We start from the raw sequence: 12389 nt of genomic DNA, 5'->3' as shown, positions 1-12389 counted from the left end.
ATCCTGAACAGACTCAGATGACTGAAAATATAGAAGAGCTATATAGACTGGGACTGGAAAGAGGCAAATCAGAAGAGATATTATAGACATTGATAAGCTCATAAATATCATGAAGAGATTTTGGATTATACTGTTCTCTTTTCCAATATCTAAACAATGTACTTTTAAATTATGGAGTCCCTCACCATAGGAACTTATGTATGCAAAAAAATTGCATATGATTAAGCAGCGACTAAACAAAACCATGGAAGAGAAAGCCACCATGGGCTATTGAATACAAAAACACTCCTTTGATTCTAAGAATCCACAGACTGTTGGATATTAGGAGCATATGACCAAATATTATGCATGCATCATCTCTTGATTTTGGGTAGGCATCCAATATTGGCCACTGGTGGACACAGAGCAATGGGGTGGATGGACCTTTGCACCAGTATGGTGCTTGTTACATATCTATGTTCTTAAACTGCTGTTGCATTGGTCTGCTGGAGCTATCCCACTCTTCATAGGTATGTATATCATATGCGCACTCAGTGTGGAACAGGGCATCTTAATAAATTGTGCTAACATGGAAGAAATGGGCAGTATTTTTTATGCTATCGGTGGGAACTATACACCCAAATGTCTTAAAACTGTCACCCAAGCGAGAATTTTTTTAAAACATGCCATGTCTTTGCCATGTATGACACACTTTTCTATAAATGAGTCTGTCTACTCAGAAGGAAACAGGTCTAAACTAAGAAAGGCCTCATGAATCTTGGGAATAAATGTGACTTCTGGGCATACTTACATTCGAATGCCACATTCTGCTTTGTCAGTTTGTGTAATTCTTGAAAATCAGTATGTCACTTTGTCTTGATAAAGGCTAAGTGCAGGTAATGGATTAATTGGATTATTGGGTGTCGTGGTTTAGCCCCAGCCAGCAACTAAGCACCATGCAGCCGCTCACTCACTCCCCCTGCCCCGGTGGGATGGGGGAGAGAATCGGAGGAGTAAGAGTGAGAAAAGGGGTTGAGATCTGGGTTGAGATAAGAACAGTTTAATAAGAAACAAAATAAAGTACAATAGTAGTAGTAATAATAACAATATAATAATAATAATAATAATAATATACAAAGCAAGTGATGCACAATGCAATTGCTCACCACCCGCCGACCGATACCCAGACAGTTCCCGAGCAGCGGTCACTGCTCCCCGGCCAACCCCCCCCAGTTTATATACTGGGCATGACGTCATATGCTATGGAATAGTCCTTTGGTCAGTTTGGATCAACTATTCTGGCTGTGCCCCCTCCCAGTTTCTTGTGCACCTGGCAGAGCATGGGAAGCTGACAAGTCCTTGACTAGCATAAGCACTACTTAGCAAAAACTAAAACATCAGTGTGTTATCAGCATTCTTCTCCTACTAAATCCAAAACACAGCACTATGCCAGCTACTAGGAAGAAAATTAACTCTATTCCAGCCGAAACTAGGACATTGGGTTGTAATGAAAATGGTCCCAGGAGAGCATAGATGCACAAAGATGCATGTAAGATGTGGGACTGCCCAGCAACAACTGAAAATACTTTTGATATGCAGATCATGATCTGACTTTTTAATGTAGTAATCCAACATATGGTTTACAGTGGAGTTTTGGAAGGATAATCAGTATTGGTTGGGTTGGTTTTTTTTTTTTTGGATGTCAAGGAAGATAAATAACTTCTCCCACTATCATTCAGTGTATGAATATTCCAGCCTTCCTGGATTAGCACCTTAGCTTTACTGGTGACATGTATGTCACAGTAAGCACTCTCTTCCTCATTTTAAGTAATTCAGACACTGTATCCTGCAGATGAAATGACAGAAGTAATTTAAAAGCATTTTCTAATACTGTTTCCTGGTTTACTGTTTTTAATTTATGATGGACTATTTCTATGAAATTCATAAGCAGTGATAGAAAAGCAAGCTAATTGTCATCAGGCTTAAATTCCCTCTAAATGAACTGCAGGTCCTCTGGCAAAGACCAGGGAGCTCTGAAAATCAGAAAATAAAATAGGATCAATTTGTGCCATCTCAGAACTTACTAAACATTTAATTTTCTCCAAAAGCAGCCCCTGTTTTAAGGGGACAAAGAAGTGACTTACCAATTAAACTACTGTAACTACAGAGAAGCAGGAAAGGGTGCACTGTGCTTTTATTAAACATTGCTCAATATAAGCAACTGCATATAGAAATTAATGCTTTCCCTATGTTTTAGCTGTTAATACATAAAAGAGCACAAACATTAATGTCCTAACGTCTGGATGAGGAACTTCTGTGCTCTCACATTTCTTTCTTTCAGTTTGGAACTTGTGGGGGTTTTTTGTTCACACTACATCAAAATATCATAACAAAGAGAAGGAAGAAAAATAAATTTAGGGAGCTGTCCTGGTTTCGGCTGGGATAGAGTTAATTTTCTTCCTAGTAGCTGGCATAGTGCTGTGTTTTGGATTTAGTAGGAGAAGAATGTTGTTGATAACACACTGATGTTTTTAGTTGTTGCTAAGTACTGCTTATGCTAGTCAAGGACTTTTCAGCTTCCCATGCTCTGCCAGGTGCACAAGAAACTGGGAGGGGGCACAGCCAGAATAGTTGATCCAAACTGACCAAAGGGCTATTCCATAGCATATGACGTCATGCCCAGTATATAAACTGGGGGGGGTTGGCCGGGGAGCCACGATCGCTGCTCGGGAACTGTCCGCGTATCAGTCGGCGGGTGGTGAGCAATTGCATTGTGCATCACTTGCTTTGTATATTATTATTGTTATTATCATTATTATATTGTTAATATTATCATTACTATTTTACTTTATTTCAATTATTAAACTGTTCTTATCTCAACCCAGGAGTGTTTCTCACTCTTACTCCTCCAATTCTCTCCCCCATCCCATCGGGGTAGGGGGAGTGAGTGAGCGGCTGCGTGGTGCTTAGTTGCTGGCTGGGGCTAAACCACGACAGCAGCCAATTTAATATAAAAGATCTTTTTTCACACCTTTTGACATACCAAATGTATGCAGGGCCAAATTCTAAGCCTTGTAAAATGTGAAGGCATGTTGAAAAATAATTTTATTTTTTAAAAAATTATGAACTTATATGCAGATAAATTGCCAAATTGGTCAGATGAATTGCAATGAATAATTCATCCAACTGCAATAAATAATTTTAAATTGTTGAATTTTTATGCCAGGCTACCCAGATGTCTCTTCTAAAATCATGATCACTTTAAAATGATTTGTTCATCTGTAATATTAGTTCTGAGTATTTAAAACATACTTTTAAACTTCTGTCCGCAGTATGGGATTAGGAACAGCATATATATAAATCAGTCTCTTTCCACTAAAGTGAAATAATCTGAATTCCCCAGGAAGTGAAGAACTGTCTTATGTTCTGAATTTTTAAATGTGGGTCCTCATTTGTATCACCAAAACTGCTAGATCATACTACAGATGTACTTTGTCATTCAGTTCAGTTGTGTGCAGCTAAAAGAGCAACCTTTCCTTTTTTCTTCAGGAGCTCACCCTACCTGTTTTCTTCTAATTGAGCAAAATTACCCTGGGAAAAGTATCTAATACTCTGTCTGGCAGGTTTAACCTTGCTGAAAAGCTGAATTTAGTGTAGAAAGCCTCAGTGGCACTTGTGATGTGTGGCAACTGGTAGGTTCAGGCCTTTATTTTGTCAAGAGATCATCTAACCCCGAGCATTATGACATTTAATTTAAAAACATATCAGAGCTAAGCCATTAGATTAGTAAACAGTTCCTGTTTGCTAGCAAGAGTCCTTTCAAACTTACTCAGCATTTTGTGTCAGATGCTGAATGTCTGTGGTCATAATCTTAAATTCCTGTTTATTTTCAGTGTCAGCTTTTTTTCCTTTTTCTGCCATAAAAACAAGTGGTTTCACAAGACTCGTTTTCCCTAGATGTTGTACTTGTCACAAGCAACAGGGCATAAGTCACTTGTCTTCCTTGATCCTCAGGTCATGAAAACCACTCTGATCACTCATTTCTCTCCTATTTCCTTCACACTGAATGTCCTTCAGAGCATACCTGGCTATTAATGGCTTACTTCACAAATATAAAAAGTGCAAAAGCCAGTCCCTTCTTGTCTTGCAGAAGAATTCAGTGTGGAGGAAATAGGGAAGCTAAACAGTATATGGGAACACATGTATTTTTGAAAGGTTGGCTAGCACAACTCATTGAAGTAAACTCTATATCACTGGGATTATATATTCTCCCCCTCTATCATCATTTATCAGTTTAAGCATTTTGTCTGTGTCTTTTGCTGATGTGAACAGTCTTTTCTCTTTTTTGACAATAAACAGAATCCTGGCCTGATTTTATATGAGGAAATCTCCCTGTGGACTTTGTACACCCACAGAAGATGGGGCTATTGCTTGCTGTGACATGACAATACCAGACCAGTGGAATATACAGCTGCGAGCCACAGGGCACTACTGTTTCTGTGTTGTAATCTCTTCCAGTGGAGTCTTCCAGTGCAGAGGGAAAAATCTCCCTTTTCAAAGAGGCTTAGAGTTTTGGAGCTCATGTACTTAAACATAGGGTCCAAGAACTCAAACATTGCCAAAAAAGTTATGTGAAGTGGTCCTGTCTCATGTTGTACCAGCTGTGTACTGAGGGTTAGCACTGCACTGAGGTACAAGGCATACAGGTGATGCTAGCTAGACCAATACTAATGAATTAAATAGTGCTGTGGAATGTTCCTTGGCAGTGACACTCAATGCTGTTAGATCATTAGAATCGTCCTCAGCAAGGTTTTGGTCCAAGACAACAAATTGACTCCCAAAATTTCCTAGACATGGTAATTTCCAGGATGGCCCTGCAGAGGGATCTGGACAGGCTGGATCGATGGGCTGAGGCCAACTGTATGAGGTTTAACAAGGCCAAGTGCCAGATCCTGCACTTGGGTCACAACAACCCCATGCAACACTACAGGCTTGGGGAAGAGTGGCTGGAAAGCTGCCTGGCCGAAAAGGACCTGGGGGTGTTGGTCGACAGCCGGCTGAACATGAGCCAGCAGTGTGCCCAGGTGGCCAAGAAGGCCAACAGCATCCTGGCTTGTATCAGGAATAGTGTGGCCAGCAGGAGCAGGGAGGTGATTGTCCCCCTGTACTCGGCGCTGGTGAGGCCACACCTGGAATACTGTGTCCAGTTTTGGGCCCCTCAATACAAGAATGTCATTGAGGTGCTGGAGCGTGTCCAGAGAAGGGCAACGAAGCTGGTGAAGGGTCTGGAGCACAGGCCTTATGAGGAGCGGCTGAGGGAACTGGGGCTGTTTAGCCTGGAGAAGAGGAGGATGAGGGGAGACCTTATCGCTCTCTACAACTACCTGAAAGGAGGTTGTAGTGAGGTGGGTGTTGGTCTCTTCTCCCAAGTAGTTAGCAATAGGACGTGAGGAAATGGGCTCAAGCTGCGCCAGGGGAGGTTTAGGTTGGATATTAGGAGAAATGTCTTCACGGAAAGGGTAGTCAAGCATTGGAACAGGCTGCCCAGAGAGGTGGTGGAGTCACCATCCCTGGAAGCGTTCAAAAAACGGGTAGACGTGGCACTCAGGGACATGGTTTAGTCTACCCTTAACTGGTTTAGTGTGGACTTGGTAACGTTAGGTTAATGGTTGGACTGGATGATCTTAAAGGTCTTTTCCAACCTAAACGATTCTATGATTCTATGATTCTATGTTTGGGAAGGCAAGGAGGGTTAATAGATAGGCTGTGGGCTCTCCTAAGAGGATCAGCCTCTATGCCGGGAAAAGATCCCTGTTATGCTTAATTTATCAGCATAGACGTAATCACTAAGTTGAGCTCTTACCTCGATGATTTCTATAATTGTGATCTTCAGATTTTATGATTACAATAGCTGGTATCTACAAATGATACTGTGGACCCTAAACTTAATCCAGAGGATGCACAGCACAGCAGCTTAGAACCCATCGCTGTAATGCCTTGCTGTCTGCAAGTCTCCTGTTAAATCCAACTTTTCTGTCTTCCTTCTGAAGTTGATGCAAATGATGTGAGACCTTCTTACTCCACCAGCACCTTCCACTGGAACACCAGAACTGATAACTGCACAGGCGGGACTTGGGAGCCACAACACACAGCTTTCTGGACAGCTAACACAGGAAAATGGAACTTGCCTTTGGAAAAAAAATCGAAGCACTGACAAGTTCTTGTGCTTTTGGAATGAAATTTAAAACTAATTTTTCCTGGACAGAACAAATACAGTCAACAGCAGCTCAATCCAATGAAGCCAATAGGAGTTCTGTTGTTGATATTTTTATCAGCAGACTGCATATATGAAACAAATCATTCTTATAAAAATTGGTTGGGTGATTGCTGTTTTTTCAAATTTTGCTGTTCAGCTTTTCAGATACAATTGTAGCAAACACTCTTTTAACAACCTGTCTTATGTCAGAATACAGCAAAGGGGTGCAAGTTTCAGAAAAAGTGAATAGCATGTAGACAGTCATCTTCAGTCATTGCATCATTCACCTAAATCAACAAGGGTCCTATAGAAATAAATAACTTAAAAAAATTAATAGAAAAGGACTACCTTATTCTTTGTGCACTTTGACAGTGCCCTATTATTTAAGCAGTTGGGCAAAGATCTTTTCCACTTTCATTTCCCCCCTGTGTTTCCCTTCCATTCTTTAACCCTACATCAGATCACAGAAAAATAAAATTGAAAAGGAGAGGTGCCTGTGGAACAAAAGGGAAAACAAAACACCATGGGTGTGGAGGATGGAGGGAATCTGCAACAGTGGATTCAGCTGTAATTTAGTGCAGTTTGTAGCTTCATCTTTCCAGACTGCCCAGCAAGAGGCCACATTGCCCAACTCAGCATGTTTCAATGAAAGAGAAATCCATAACTATTGCAAACAGGAAATGTTGACATAATGGAGTTACTAAGAAAACCTGAATGTTAGTCATTCTCCATACTAGACACATTGCAGGCAAAGTCGCATAAGCGTTATTCACATTAATACCACTGCTTTTTTGTATTAACGAGGGTCTATGACGATCAGACAAAATGGTTTTTTTTTGTCACTGCATGAAATGAAACAGCATTTTCCACAAATACATTGAAAAGAAGCATTTTAGGCCTGTAGCATGGTTGTATCCTGCAAACAGACAACAGGTTTATTGCAATGAAGGGGGCATTGCAGAGAATTGCCAGAAGGACAGATTCAGGCACATGTGGGTATCTTCCTCCTCCAGTTGTTACCATTATAGAATTTAAATGCCCATGAAGAGACATTAATCCTGTATTCAAGAATTCTATCTTAACATTGAAAAGTCTGAACAATTAACTGTCTATGAGACTACATCAAGACTACACTACACTTGAAAAAGAAAATGTCATTACTAGAAGTCCCAGTAGCTGGATATATGGAAGACTGAACCACTCAAATTCCTCCATGGTCACACATGTAAAACCACAGGGTACCCTGTGTTGTGTACTCTCTATATCCTCTCTCTTGAGCAGAGGAACACCAGTCCTAATAGCTGAGATACTGGTCTGTACAAGTGGGGAGTAGGGCATATCCTCTTTGAATTGCTGGACCTTCCAGGACACTTTCTCCACCGCCAAGATGAGGGAGGAAGAGAGACTTTCTTCGGATTGCTGGAGTTGGCCAACCAATTCATCCACCATTGGTTCCTTTCCGTCTTTCCAGGTCATTACTGCCAATGAGTTGGCATACGACGCTGGTGCGCTCCGTACAAACTTCCACCACATGGGTCGTGTGCACTGGACTTCATCTGGATCTTTGGGCAACTGCTCGTTGTTCAGGTCATCATAAATCACCTCCAGCATTCCTAATTCCCTCAGGTACTGGATACCTTTCTCTGCGGTGGTCCATTTGCCTGGGCGATATATAACATCTTCCTTGAAGGGATACCTTTCCTTCACGCTTGACAAGAGTCGCCTCCAGAGGCTGAGGACTTGTGCCCCTTTTCCAATTGCTTTGTCAATGCCCACTTCCCTAGAAAGGGATCCCAGCTGCTTGGCTTCCTTACCCACTAATTCCAGGCTACTGGCCCCATTAACCCAGCATCAGAGCAGCCAGGTGATAATGTGTTCGCCTGGACAACGGCTGAAATCCTTTCACATATCTCGCAGCTCACTCAGGGATAGAGATCGGGTGGTTACTGTCTCATTTATGAGTTCTTCCTCTCCCTCTGAGGAAGAGGATGAACGCTCCTGCCAAGTTCTTCCTCGGGGTGAAGCAGGGAATTCTTCCTCTTCTTCCTCCTGTTCTCATGATGGCCCTGCTTGAGAGTAGTCTGCCTCCTTGCTGGCAGGGCAGTATGCTTCTTCCCCCTGTTCCCTCTTAGGAGAAGCTTCTTCGTCCCTTACTAAACGAGCTGACTTTCACTTCCAAGATTTCTTCTTGTGTATGGGGGCGACTGATACCAACACAGGTTGGAGTAACTGCAATGCCTGTCACCGGGGTTTGAGTAGCCACAGTGCCTGTCGTGGGGGTTGGAGTAACCACAATGCCTGTCGCCTATGTTTGAGTAGCCACAGTGCCTGTTGTGGCAGTTGGAGTGGCCGCAATGCCTGTCGTGGGGGTTGGAGTAACTGCAATATTCTTAAATAGTTGTTCAACCCTAAGCAAGACCTGACACACATTCAGGAGACATAGCAATAGGAACATGCTGGTTTGAACATCCCAAGGATATTCAAAATTCTCAAGAACTATTGTAATTAGGCTAGAGAAGAAGGGGAAGACCAAGGAAGGTGTCTCCCCCATAGGTTGGCTCTCCGAGGAGAAAAAGTAAAAAGTGTAATTATTAATAATTTCTCATAGATGGCTCCTGAAGTACAGAGGTGATGGCAATGCTGAGTACAAATACAAGATTGGTCTCATGACCAATAATTTCATCATACCATAAGCCAGTGTTACACAGTACCGCAAAGTGATAACCTTAATCCATCTCCCAGAGGTAATAAACAGCACATAAATACTGATAAACAGTATATATGGCAAGTAAGGTGTTACATAACACAGCTCTGAGAACAAATGCAACAACTCTGAGAGCAAGTAAATCAACACTGTGACCAGCGACTACTAAACTAATATAATGAATGCTTATAACATTTGTTTTAACACACTCTGGTCAGATCTGTCATTATCTCAACCCTTCAAGCTCCACCTTGGGCACCAAAAAGGACTGTGATGGTTTAACCCAAATCGGCAACTAAGCACCACACAGCCGCTCACTCACCCTCCCCCCCTCCCCCAGTGGAATGAGGGAGAGAATCGGGGAAAAAAAAAAGTAAAACCCATGGGTTGAGATAAAGGCAGTTTAATAGGACAGCAGAGGAAGAGAAAGTAGTAATAATAATAATGATAAAAGAATATACAAAACAAGTGATGCACAATGCAATCGCTCACCACCCACCGACCGATACCCAGACAGTTCCCGAGCAGCGATCACTGCTCCCCAGCCAACCCCCCCCAGTTTATATACTGAGCATGACATCATATGCTATGGAATAGCCCTTTGGTCAGTTTGGGTCAGCTGTCCTGGCTGTGCCCCCTCCCAGTTTCTTGTGCACCTGGCAGAGCATGGGAAGCTGAAAAGTCCTTGACTAACATAAGCAGTACTTAGCAACAACTAAAACATCAGTGTGTTATCAGCATTCTTCTCATCCTAAATCCAAACCACAGCACTATGCCAGCTACTAGGAAGAAAATTAACTCTATCACAACCGAAACCAGGACAACAAGGCAAGGAGAGGGATGAGCAGGTGTGGGACCTTATAGAGTTTTGGTGGTACAGGTGGGTTCTTCCCCCTGCTGGGGGGGAAAGGAGGGTGCGGGTGCCATTGCAGGCCATGGGACCATCCGCATGCTGCACGTCAGGGTGGTTTGCATGAGACGCAGTGAGAATGCAAGTTGTGAACGCAGTGCAGCTGAGCCTGTACACCTGCCTTTGCATCCCAGTTCACTGCTACATCTCTTGCAGGGACCTTTGCTTTCAGACCAGTTTTTATTCTCACTCATATGCTCCGCTATTAGCAGCAATTCACTTTCCATGATCTCCCACTTTCCCAAGACAGGAATATGGCTGAATTCCATTGCTTTTTTGAAAATAAAGAACTCAAAAATCCTTTAAAAAATGTTAATATATAAAACTTTGTGTCAGTTCAGTGAAGACGAAGATTCTTGCTCAATGTCAAGAAATTTGGGGCAAACAAAAGATAAGGCATAGGTGTTTATTTAGCCATTGGTTTTTTGATACCTTCATTTTTAGGCCCTGAAGATGTGTGTAAATGGTCCCCCCACTAAAGCACTTCATCTAAAGACATTGACTAAATCAGTGCCAGTTAGGATTAGAAGCCAGGATTTCTAAAATCTTGATCTCCATATTTAACTACCTCTAATTATCTATTTCCTCCTTTTCAGAGCAAGTGATCACAGAGGAACCATAGATCTACACATTTTGCACATGATGTTAAAATTGTGAATATATTTGGGTTTTATATTGAACTGATATGTGAAGAATATGGAGAGGACATAAATTGAGTTGCTTTCCTTCTATTCCTGCATGCTGTTAAGCTTGAATCCTTGAATACTCCGCTCTCTTAATTGATCCTAGAATATGAAATGTCCCTTTTGTTTAAAAAGGACATTAGTATAGCAGCTTCAACTGAAGTAAGCATGAATGAAACAGAAGCTTATATTTTCTTGTGAAGCGAGTGACCATCAGTAATTTCTGAGTAATGAAAGGGGTAATTTTCACGATGGAGAGATCTCAGGCAGAACTAACCACAAGTATGTGTCATTCATTATTCACTGTGAAGTGAAAATAATTTTTGTGATTTAAAAGTTAAAATAAGTTCTTTCTCAAACATGGTTTTATTTATCTTGCTGACATATCATGCTTGTTAAGATACTGAATATTTTTATCCTGGGAAAGGCTCACCTTTTTTACTTCTTAGGCTGCAACCTAACAGTATCCTTCCCCTGTTATTTCCCCTATTGCAATAGTTTGCATTGTTTTCACCCTAAAAGTTTAACTACCACAATTCAAAATAGCAGTGCTGAAGGATAAGTGTTTTAAAAAGGTATCAGCTTGTCTTTATTTGTATTTTGTCTCATTTAATTTGACAAGTGCATTTAGGAATCTCAAGACAGGCATACAGCACCCATCATGTGGGGCTTAATATTAGAAATACAGCAATACTGAAAACTTGACATTAGGGACTCTCACAACACTTTTGTTGAAAAAAAAAATCAAACAGAAACCCTCCACAGTTTAATGGCATAAAAAATTAAATTAAGTCCATTCATTATGGAAAGGTTACTTAGACTGCATATCCCCCAGAGATTCTGGCCTCTTCACCAATTGCTCTGGTAATTTCCAGTTATATGGATACCTGTTCTCTGGATACCCAGTTCAGACTACCATCCTTATTTCATGGAGGACACTAAACAGCAGCCAGATGGCTGCTTATTAGAAGCCTTTTAGGAATTTGAACCCGAAGTGATAAACAAAGTGTGCTTTTCTCAGTTTTCCATGAGTTGCATACATACTGTGAAAATGCAGGACAAAACAGCTATAACATTTTCCTCCAGTGTCATAGACATTTCCTTGCCTTACTGTTGCTCCTGTGTCTATTAGGAATTTTATTAATTGTTGTAACCCTAGGTTGACGATTAATGGGTTAATTTGTCTGATGCTATGACCAGGATTTTCAGTTTCAACAGATGGATCACCCCATCCCATTTCTCGCCCATGATTTATGACGTCTGATATGGGAACGTCAAGAGGGCCACGATCATACATAGCCTGGATACAGGCAGCTTTTGTAATAGCTGTGGAGAGTTCATTTAGGGATTTAATAAGTATTTGGGTATGATTCCTTACTCCACCCCGAGGTCCAGTAGTTTTTTCTGGTTTTATAATGGACCTAGCTACATATCTAGGGGCATTTGCTACAAACATCTTGAGACAATCAGGGAGACCACGAATAAGAGGAGTTAATCGTGCCGGGTTGATAGGGGCTAACATCGGGGATTTCCTTAACTCATCTCTTTCATATATTGCTTGTATGCAGGCTGCTTTCTGCACTGCTGCAGCCAGGTCAGAATAGCCTGTGGCTTTAATCTCCAGGGGTTCTCCTCTCTCCTGAGGATCTATACCACCTGCCAGTATGCAGCTTGTGCAGTTAAGGAATAATTATGCTCCCCTGGCATGGTAGTTAAAAATACTCCTGGTCCCCAAAAGCCTCCTGCTTCTTCTTCACTTAACATAATCCGATCTCCTCCTTCAAGAGAAACTCGACACACATACTTGACTTCCGATTCTCCTGACCGCCTTGAGAATTTCTCCTGTATTTTAATCAA

At 41.6% G+C, this 12389-nt stretch overlaps 1 pseudogene; it reads left to right on the top strand.

Annotated features, from left to right (window-relative positions):
• The window catches only part of LOC104031735 (chondroitin sulfate proteoglycan 4-like), a 105445-nt pseudogene extending 94712 nt beyond the window's left edge, over positions 1-10733 (top strand).
• Positions 10734-12389: the final 1656 nt, after the last annotated feature.

Source organism: Pelecanus crispus, chromosome W, assembly GCF_030463565.1.
Source record: "Pelecanus crispus isolate bPelCri1 chromosome W, bPelCri1.pri, whole genome shotgun sequence".
Taxonomy (NCBI): Eukaryota; Metazoa; Chordata; class Aves; order Pelecaniformes; family Pelecanidae; genus Pelecanus; species Pelecanus crispus.
Note: the sequence above shows the minus strand (reverse complement) of the source record. Positions and strands in the feature narration are given on the sequence as shown.